Source organism: Prionailurus viverrinus, chromosome D4 (assembly GCF_022837055.1).
Source record: "Prionailurus viverrinus isolate Anna chromosome D4, UM_Priviv_1.0, whole genome shotgun sequence".
NCBI classification, from domain to species: Eukaryota; Metazoa; Chordata; class Mammalia; order Carnivora; family Felidae; genus Prionailurus; species Prionailurus viverrinus.
This window is the reverse complement of record NC_062573.1, coordinates 89,522,530-89,529,695: the sequence shown is the minus strand read 5'-3', so window position 1 is coordinate 89,529,695 and position 7,166 is coordinate 89,522,530. Positions and strand designations below refer to the sequence as shown.

Sequence of the window (7,166 nt, the reverse complement as noted above, 5' to 3'; positions counted from 1 at the left end):
AGGCTGCGGGAAATTTATGCCGCCTGCTGGGGCCGATGCTGAGGCCAAGGCAGGAGAGTCTAACACATAAAACGGCAAGGCTGTCAAATCTATGCGTCCCCCAGGAGGACACGGGGCCACCGTGGGGACGCCCGGAGGACGGGAGGCGGGCGGAGTAACCCCCGCAGGTGGTGGAGGCCACGGGGGGGGGGGGCCGGCGGGGTGAGGGGACCCCCCTGTTTGCTGCACCCCGGGAGGGGTGACCCCTCATCCTCCCTCCATCAGGCCGGGCCCTATCCCTGCCCACCGGGCGACCAAATCGTGCTGATTCCTCCTCATGGGGCCCTGCTGGGGAGGGGCATGCTTCCGATGAAGAGACAGACGGTCAGGGAAGCAAAGTCACTCAGCTGGGCGGGTCAGGCTGGCGGCCTCCTTGCCCTGCCCTCCCCCACCTTCCCCAGTTTCCAAGACAAACCTCGTTTAGGACGGTCCCCACCATCAGCGCCCAATTAGAGTCCCCTCCGAGCGCGTGTAGGGAGTTCTGCATGCACCTCGGAGCGCTAAACATACCCTTCCCTCTGCTGGAACACCCTTCCCCACCACACCTGCTCTACGGTTTACTGCTGTCTGTGCCCACCCCGCGGCAGGGGAATTTGGGTCTTCAGCGAAGAGAATTCTTTGCAAATCACCTTTCGGGCACTGTGGGGTCTTGGGGATGTGTTGGGAGCTGTCAGGGTTCCATCTGGATCTCTGTGTGTGTGTGTGTGTGTGTGTGTGTGTGTGTGTGTGTGTAGGAGGAGGGACAGTGCCCGGATCTGATAGGGGAGGGAGGCCCCGGGAGCCCCGGGCCACGGCAGGGCTGTCACAGGCCCCACAGCCTGGCTGGGCTGGGGCCAAGCAGGCCTCAGAGCCCACTCTGGGACCGGGAGACACAGATGGTGAGGGCAATTGAGGGGTTGGCAGGTTCGGGGCCTCTGGCCCCTCGGGGACAGTCCCTGAGGGGCTCAGGAAGATGCTTTACAGATCACTCCAATCATGGGTGCAGGAGTCCGTATGAGACGAAGGCCCCAGAGCAGCCAGGGAGGGGAGACTTGAGGCTGGTCCCCAAGGCTGTCCAGCTGTGTCCTCCCACGGGCCGCGTCCTGTCCCTCAGAAGAGGCGGGGGCCTGGGACAGTGCCGGGGACCAGTGATGACCCCGGGCCCCAGCCACTGAGTCCTTCTGTCACCCCCAGAACGGGGCCTTGCTGAGGGCAGGGACGCGGTCTGCCAGTTCCCGAGACTCGTCACACCCTAAGTGCCGGGTCACTGCTGCGTATGGAGTGCATGCCCAGCCCTGTGCCCTGAGCCGTGCGCAGGGTCTCCTCCATGTTCGAAGCCACCCCTGCTCTCAGATGAGGCGGCCAGGCTCGGGGACAGGGGACCTGCCCGGGCTCCCAGGGCTCAGAGGTGTGAGCGCTTCGTTCTGAAGACGTGGTTGGACTCCAGAGCGGAAGCACGGCTCGGCCGCTGGCTTGGGGTTCCCGTGGGAGGGCCAGGCAGGGGCACATGTCACGAGTCGGCCGTGTTCTCCACACTCAGAAGAGCTAGCGGGGACCGGGCCTCTGGAGTCCCTGCAAGCCAGCGGCCAGAGGCTCGGGCTTGGGTCCTGAGTGGGGACTCCATGGCCTGGTGACAGACAGAGGCCAGGCAGGGAAGCCTGCCAGCGGAGGCCCCTAAATAACAGGGAGTGACCAGCATGTCTGTTCCCTGTCCCAGTCGGGGGACAGGCTCTGCCTTCATAACGCGTGATCGATGGGCCTAATATGGGACTGGAGACGGCGGGCTGGCAGCCCCGGCCCGGCCCGCCGGCTGCCATTTGCCCATATATTTATTTATTTATGCATTCTCCTCCGTGGCAAAAGCCCAAAGACAATAAAAGAAATTGAATTGCATATCAGATGGGACATCAGAGGGAGATACGGCCATAAATCGCGTCATATTTATTCCATAAATATCAGCGCCTCCCGAATAGCCAGTGCCCGTTATGAAGTTATAATCAGGAATCTGGTCCCACGACGCTCACCACGGGCTCCTCCCCCACTAGACAAACAGGCTGGGTCCCCAAAATAAATAACGGCTTCCTCCGGCCACCTGCCCCCCACCGAGGCAGGCATCTGTGTGCCCGGACGCTGCCTCCGCCCCAGGCAAGGAGCAGAGTCTACAGGAAAGGGCAGGAGGAGCCTGGCTCTGCAGTGTGCCCAGGCCCCGGGGGGTGGGAGGGGGAGAGTTAGCTTCTCCAGGCCCTCTCCCCCCCCTCCCCCTGCCCACCTGCCCCGCTAACCCCTGGTCGGAGCCATCACTCCCTCCTCTCTCTCTCTATGCCGGTTTTCTGCCAAGGTATCCTTTCCATTCAGTAAAATGCACACGGTAAGCGTGCGGCTTGATGAATCCACGCACGCCTTCCTTAGTGCTACGTCCCCGTCGCGGGCACCCCTGCAACGGAAGCTGCACTTCTGTCCCCTCGGGTCATCTCGCAGGTTCTAGAATTTCGGCAACCTGCAGTCACGTCGCTTGTGTTCTCCCGTGTGTGTTTTCTCGTGGGTCCTGTGTCAACTCCACCTCCATCCTGGGACCTAGATCGGTGCCTGGCATAGGACAGAGGCTCAGCCAGCGTGGGTGGGACAACGGAAAGGAGTCAGCGGCGGGTAACGTGGCATTTTGACCTGATTCTTTTTAAAGTGGAGGTGAAATTGACACAGCACAAAATGAACCATTTTAAAGTGCGCAACCTGGCGGGGTGTGGAGCATCCACGCTGCTGAGCTCCCCGGCTCGTTCCAAACGACAGCCTTTCGGACGTGGCCTCATCAGCCTGTGACGCGGCCTCACTTTCTCTCTTTAGCAACCGATGTGTCTCTGAGGTCCTTTCCGGCTCCCTCCCAGCCCCGGGTCTTCGTGTGCCCTTGAACTTCTCTTCTCCGGTGTTTACGGATGGTGAAATGTCCCACCTTGAAGGTTGGCAGATGTGCCCGGCACCCTTCCCGGGGAGGGAAGCGTCTGGTGGGGCTCCCCCTCCCCGCCCCCTGCTGGCCGCTCTGCCTGGGTCCTCAGGTCCCCTGGGCAAACTTTGGCTCCGCCCCGTCTCCCCCGTGCCCCTGGCCTCCCTCATCAGCCTGCAAGAATCTTTCCTTTCCTTCCCTTTGGCTAATAACTGGGGCAGGGGAGGAGGACCCAATTTATTCGGCAGCAAATAAAGAACTGCCATGATAAAGTTGGGGGGAGAAAGTTTAAAGGAGGAAAAATACCTTGGGTAATGCCATCTCCTGCGTCTTTATATTCGGAAACGGATCGTTCTGGACGCGGGCAGAAGGCCTGATTTAATATCCTCATGGAAAATACTGCACCTGATCCAATTACCACGGGAATTTTGATACAGTCAGCAGTCAAGATGAAACGTTCAGAGGCGCTCGCGGCAGGAGTAAACACAGAGACCGAATTACCCCGACTCCTCTGGGGGCATATAAGCGGTTCGGGTCACGGTAAGGGCACCTCGGGCCAGGCTGGGGGGCTCGACTGAGGCCAGCGTGCTGCCGTCGGCCCCCGTGGCCACGCTGGTCAGTCCCTTGGCAATCCGTCACGTTGCCTTCTAGCCAGTGGGAGCCCTCGGGTTGGAATCCCGGCGTGGCAGGCGAGGGTCCACGCGGAGAGGTGTCCCCACGCACCCTTGCCAAACCCTGACCAGGCTGCTGCCTGAAAAACCCTCCGTGTGTCCTCCTGGCCCAGTCTCCAGGCCACCAGGCTGGCTCTGGCTCAGCCACCAGTCAGTTCTCCCTATTACGTGCACTCCGAGCCCTTGCCCTGTGCCGCACAACATTGGCCGTGACTACAATCCAGAAACATCCGAGCTCTGCCTACTGAACATCCGTCTCCCCCGCTGGATTTGGGCTGCGCAAACGTACAGGTGCCAGAGGCTGCTGTGTCTGTCCTGTGCTGGCCACGCAGCCTTGGGGAAGGTTCTAGACTCCCTGAGCCTCAGTGGACTGACCTGCACACATCCCGGAGGGGGCAGGAGGATCCGGCAAGATGCTGACGAGGAGGAATGTGATAAGGAGCGAAGGTTCTGCAGCCAGGTTCTTCGGGGGGCCATGACCCTGCTGTGGCACTCACCAGCTCCACGACTCGGTTGCCTCATCTGTGAAATGGGTCATCATGGCAATTACACCAGTTAATATCTATCTAATGAGCTCCGTAGCAGGGTTACCATGTTGAGCTCCCCACCCCTTCCTGGAGTTTGGTGGAGCTCCATGTATCTTTCGCCCCCTTGAAGGGGGCGGCAACTAAAAGCCTCGGGGTGTCCCCACCATCGCAGAGCTGTGGGGCAAGGCTTGGATCAAGGCACCAAGTGTTTCCCACCAGAGTCAGACATCAGCCCATTCACCACTAACCCGTGATTACAGCCAGGTCTGTTACCTCTGGAACCCACCTCTTAGGAAGGGACACGGCAGACCAGGTACACAGGAGGACGTGCTTGTTTGTTTATTTATTTAAAGCTTAGTTATCTTGAGAGAGAGAAAGAGAGAGCACGCACAAGCTGGGGAGGGGCAGAGAAGAGAGAGAATCCCAAGCAGGCTCCACACCGTCAGTGCAGAGCCCGATGTGGGGCTCGAACCCACAAACTGTGAGATGATGACCTGAGCCGAGATCAAGAGTCGGACGCCTAAGTGACTGTGCCACCCAGGCGCCCCTATTTTTTTTTTAATGTTTATTTATTTTGGGGGGGGGGCTGTGGAGGAACAGAGAGAGACAGTTTACGTACTGAACTGTGAGACGCTGACCTGAATCTACGTAGGATGCTTAACCGACTGAGCCACCCAGGCGCCCGAGGAGGAACGTAACCTCCTGAGTGAATCAACAACCTGGGTGGGCTTTTGTGCACCGAAAAGATTACCCAGACAATGACTTTGATTTTAAACATTAACATGTGGTTCATGAACGTTACACATTCAAAAATGCACCTCTTTCTTGAGCTTTTAAGCTCACTTTCCATACTTACTATTCTATTTCTATTTACATATTTATAAACTTAGCACATTTGAACAATCCTTTGTAAGGGCCCTTTGATTACTGTTTGGTCCCATTTATAAAACTAGTTAATCAAGCGCCTTTAAACATTTTAAGCTGCATGAAGAAATTGAACGTGTTCCATTTCTTTTCTGGTATATTCAGTGGTCTGAGAACCCAGCCTCTCTGCAGACGGAAGCATATGGTTCATACACTGCATTTATAAACGCTGTTAACATCGAGCACTGTTTCTGAACTTCCCCAGAGCGCAACGTAAAACCCCAATTCGATTTATCTTTTATCTTTTTTAATGTTTGTTTTTGAAGGAGAGAGAGAGAGAGAGAGAGACAGAGTGTGAGCGGGGGAGGGGCAGAAAAGAGAGGGAGACACAGAATCCGAAGCAGGCTCCAGGCTCTGAGCGGTCAGCACAGAGCCCAACGTGGGGCTCGAACTCACGAGCCGCGAGATCACGACCTGAGCCGAAGTCAGACGCTTAACTGAGCCACCCAGGTGCCCCTAAGACCCCACTTCTAAATCAAGCGCTCACTTCCATATTTTAAATTTAAATCACAAGGCTGGGCTGGTATCTTAATCAGCAAGATAGTCTTGAACCTTAGAAACGCTCACACCTGTGCACCCTCAAGATGAAGATATTATCGTTATCGTTTTGATTCTCTTAAATGTGTCTATTCTTTTTTTTTTTTAACCTTATTTACTTATTTTGAGAGAGAGAGAGAGAGAGAGAGAGAGAGAGCATGAGCAGGGGAGGGGCAGAGACAGGGAGAGAGAGAATCCCAAGCAGGCTTCATGCTTTCAGCGCGGAACCCAACGCGGGGCTTGAACCCACAAACCGCAAGATCACGACCCAAGCCGAAATCAAGAGTCGGACGCTTAACCGGCTGAGCCACCCAGGCGCCCCTTAAATGTGTCTATTCTTGATTCTAAGCCTTCTTGAGGTTGAACGATGCTAGCCTGGCACGGGCACGATTTTGCTGCACCTAGAGATTTGAGGATTGCGTTCTCGGCTGGCTGAGTGTTTTACGGACCCGCCGGGCTGGCTGGGGCGCCCACCCGCCCAGCCTCCACCCCCCGGGGCCTGGGCCCAGTGCTGGCCTCCCGGGGGCCCCTGGCTGGCCAGGATGAGCCCCTCAGCCCTCATTCTTCTCTCTGCTCACGGCCCCCACGCCCCAGTTGATTGGATTCCGCTAATCGGTTTACTGATTCATTCTCCCCTGAACACTTCATATTCCTCCTCTCAGTTAGGACCTCCGCCATGGAGGACACTTAATGACAGATGATTGGATTCTGTGTGCCTCCCAGGGCTTTTGTCACACTTCTGAGGTCACCGCAAGGACGGGGGTGGGGTGGGGGGTGGGGGGGGAGGCTTGGCCGCTCCCCAGGAGGAAGTGGCCGCGAGGAGCTTGGCTGCAGGACCACGCGGCCACCCCAGTCTCTCCACCTTTGCCAGTCGATGCCCGCGTGTCCTGGGCCGCCAGAAGCCACAGAACACTGGGACAGCTGGAAGGAGGCTGGGGAAGGCCTGGGGCTTCGAATCACCCCAGCCTGGACTGCGGGGCAGTTGGCTGCTGGCTCTCTGCACCTCACCTGTGAAGCAAACCGCAGGCAAGTGGGTCTTAGAGCTTCCTCCTGGGCAGGGTGGCTGTGAGCACTGAGAAGGGCCTGGTAGCCAGTGAGCCCCAACTAAATGCCAGTCCCTTCCGGGCGGCAGCTGTATCCGGAGCTCCACCCAGGAGAGGCTGGGACGCGGCAGGAAACACCTGCTGGTGGGAGGGGCTGCCCGCAAGAGTGCGCTCTCCTCCTTCTCAACAACCTGGTCAGCACTGGGGCTCAGAGAGGTTAAGTAACTTGCCCACAGTCACACAGCTTAGAAAAGGTGGAGCTGGGGGTTGCCCTCAGGCCAGTCTGAACCCTCCGTCCCTTCGTCTTGGCCCCGGTGCTGTCCCCCTCCCTGTGGCTGTGGGCCCCCAAATCCCGGCTTGGGCCGGGCGAGACGGAAGCAGCAGGAGGAGGCGGCCGTGACTGAGCTGTTTACACAGCGGAGAGGATTCCCTTCCATCTCCCATCACTCCCCCTTCAATGATCTCACCACCAGGAACCCGAGAGAATCGGAGCCTCTGTGAAGGCGGC

At 58.0% G+C, this 7,166-nt stretch overlaps 1 long non-coding RNA gene across 1 annotated transcript; it reads right to left on the bottom strand.

The window, feature by feature from the left end:
- Positions 1-1,936: 1,936 nt before the first annotated feature.
- Positions 1,937-6,754, bottom strand: LOC125150534 (uncharacterized). The gene is made up of 2 exons (XR_007146369.1): positions 6,624-6,754; positions 1,937-4,149 (listed from the first exon to the last, which is right to left on the bottom strand). It is a non-coding gene; the product is annotated as an uncharacterized LOC125150534 (long non-coding RNA).
- Between the last annotated feature and the right edge of the window lie 412 nt (positions 6,755-7,166).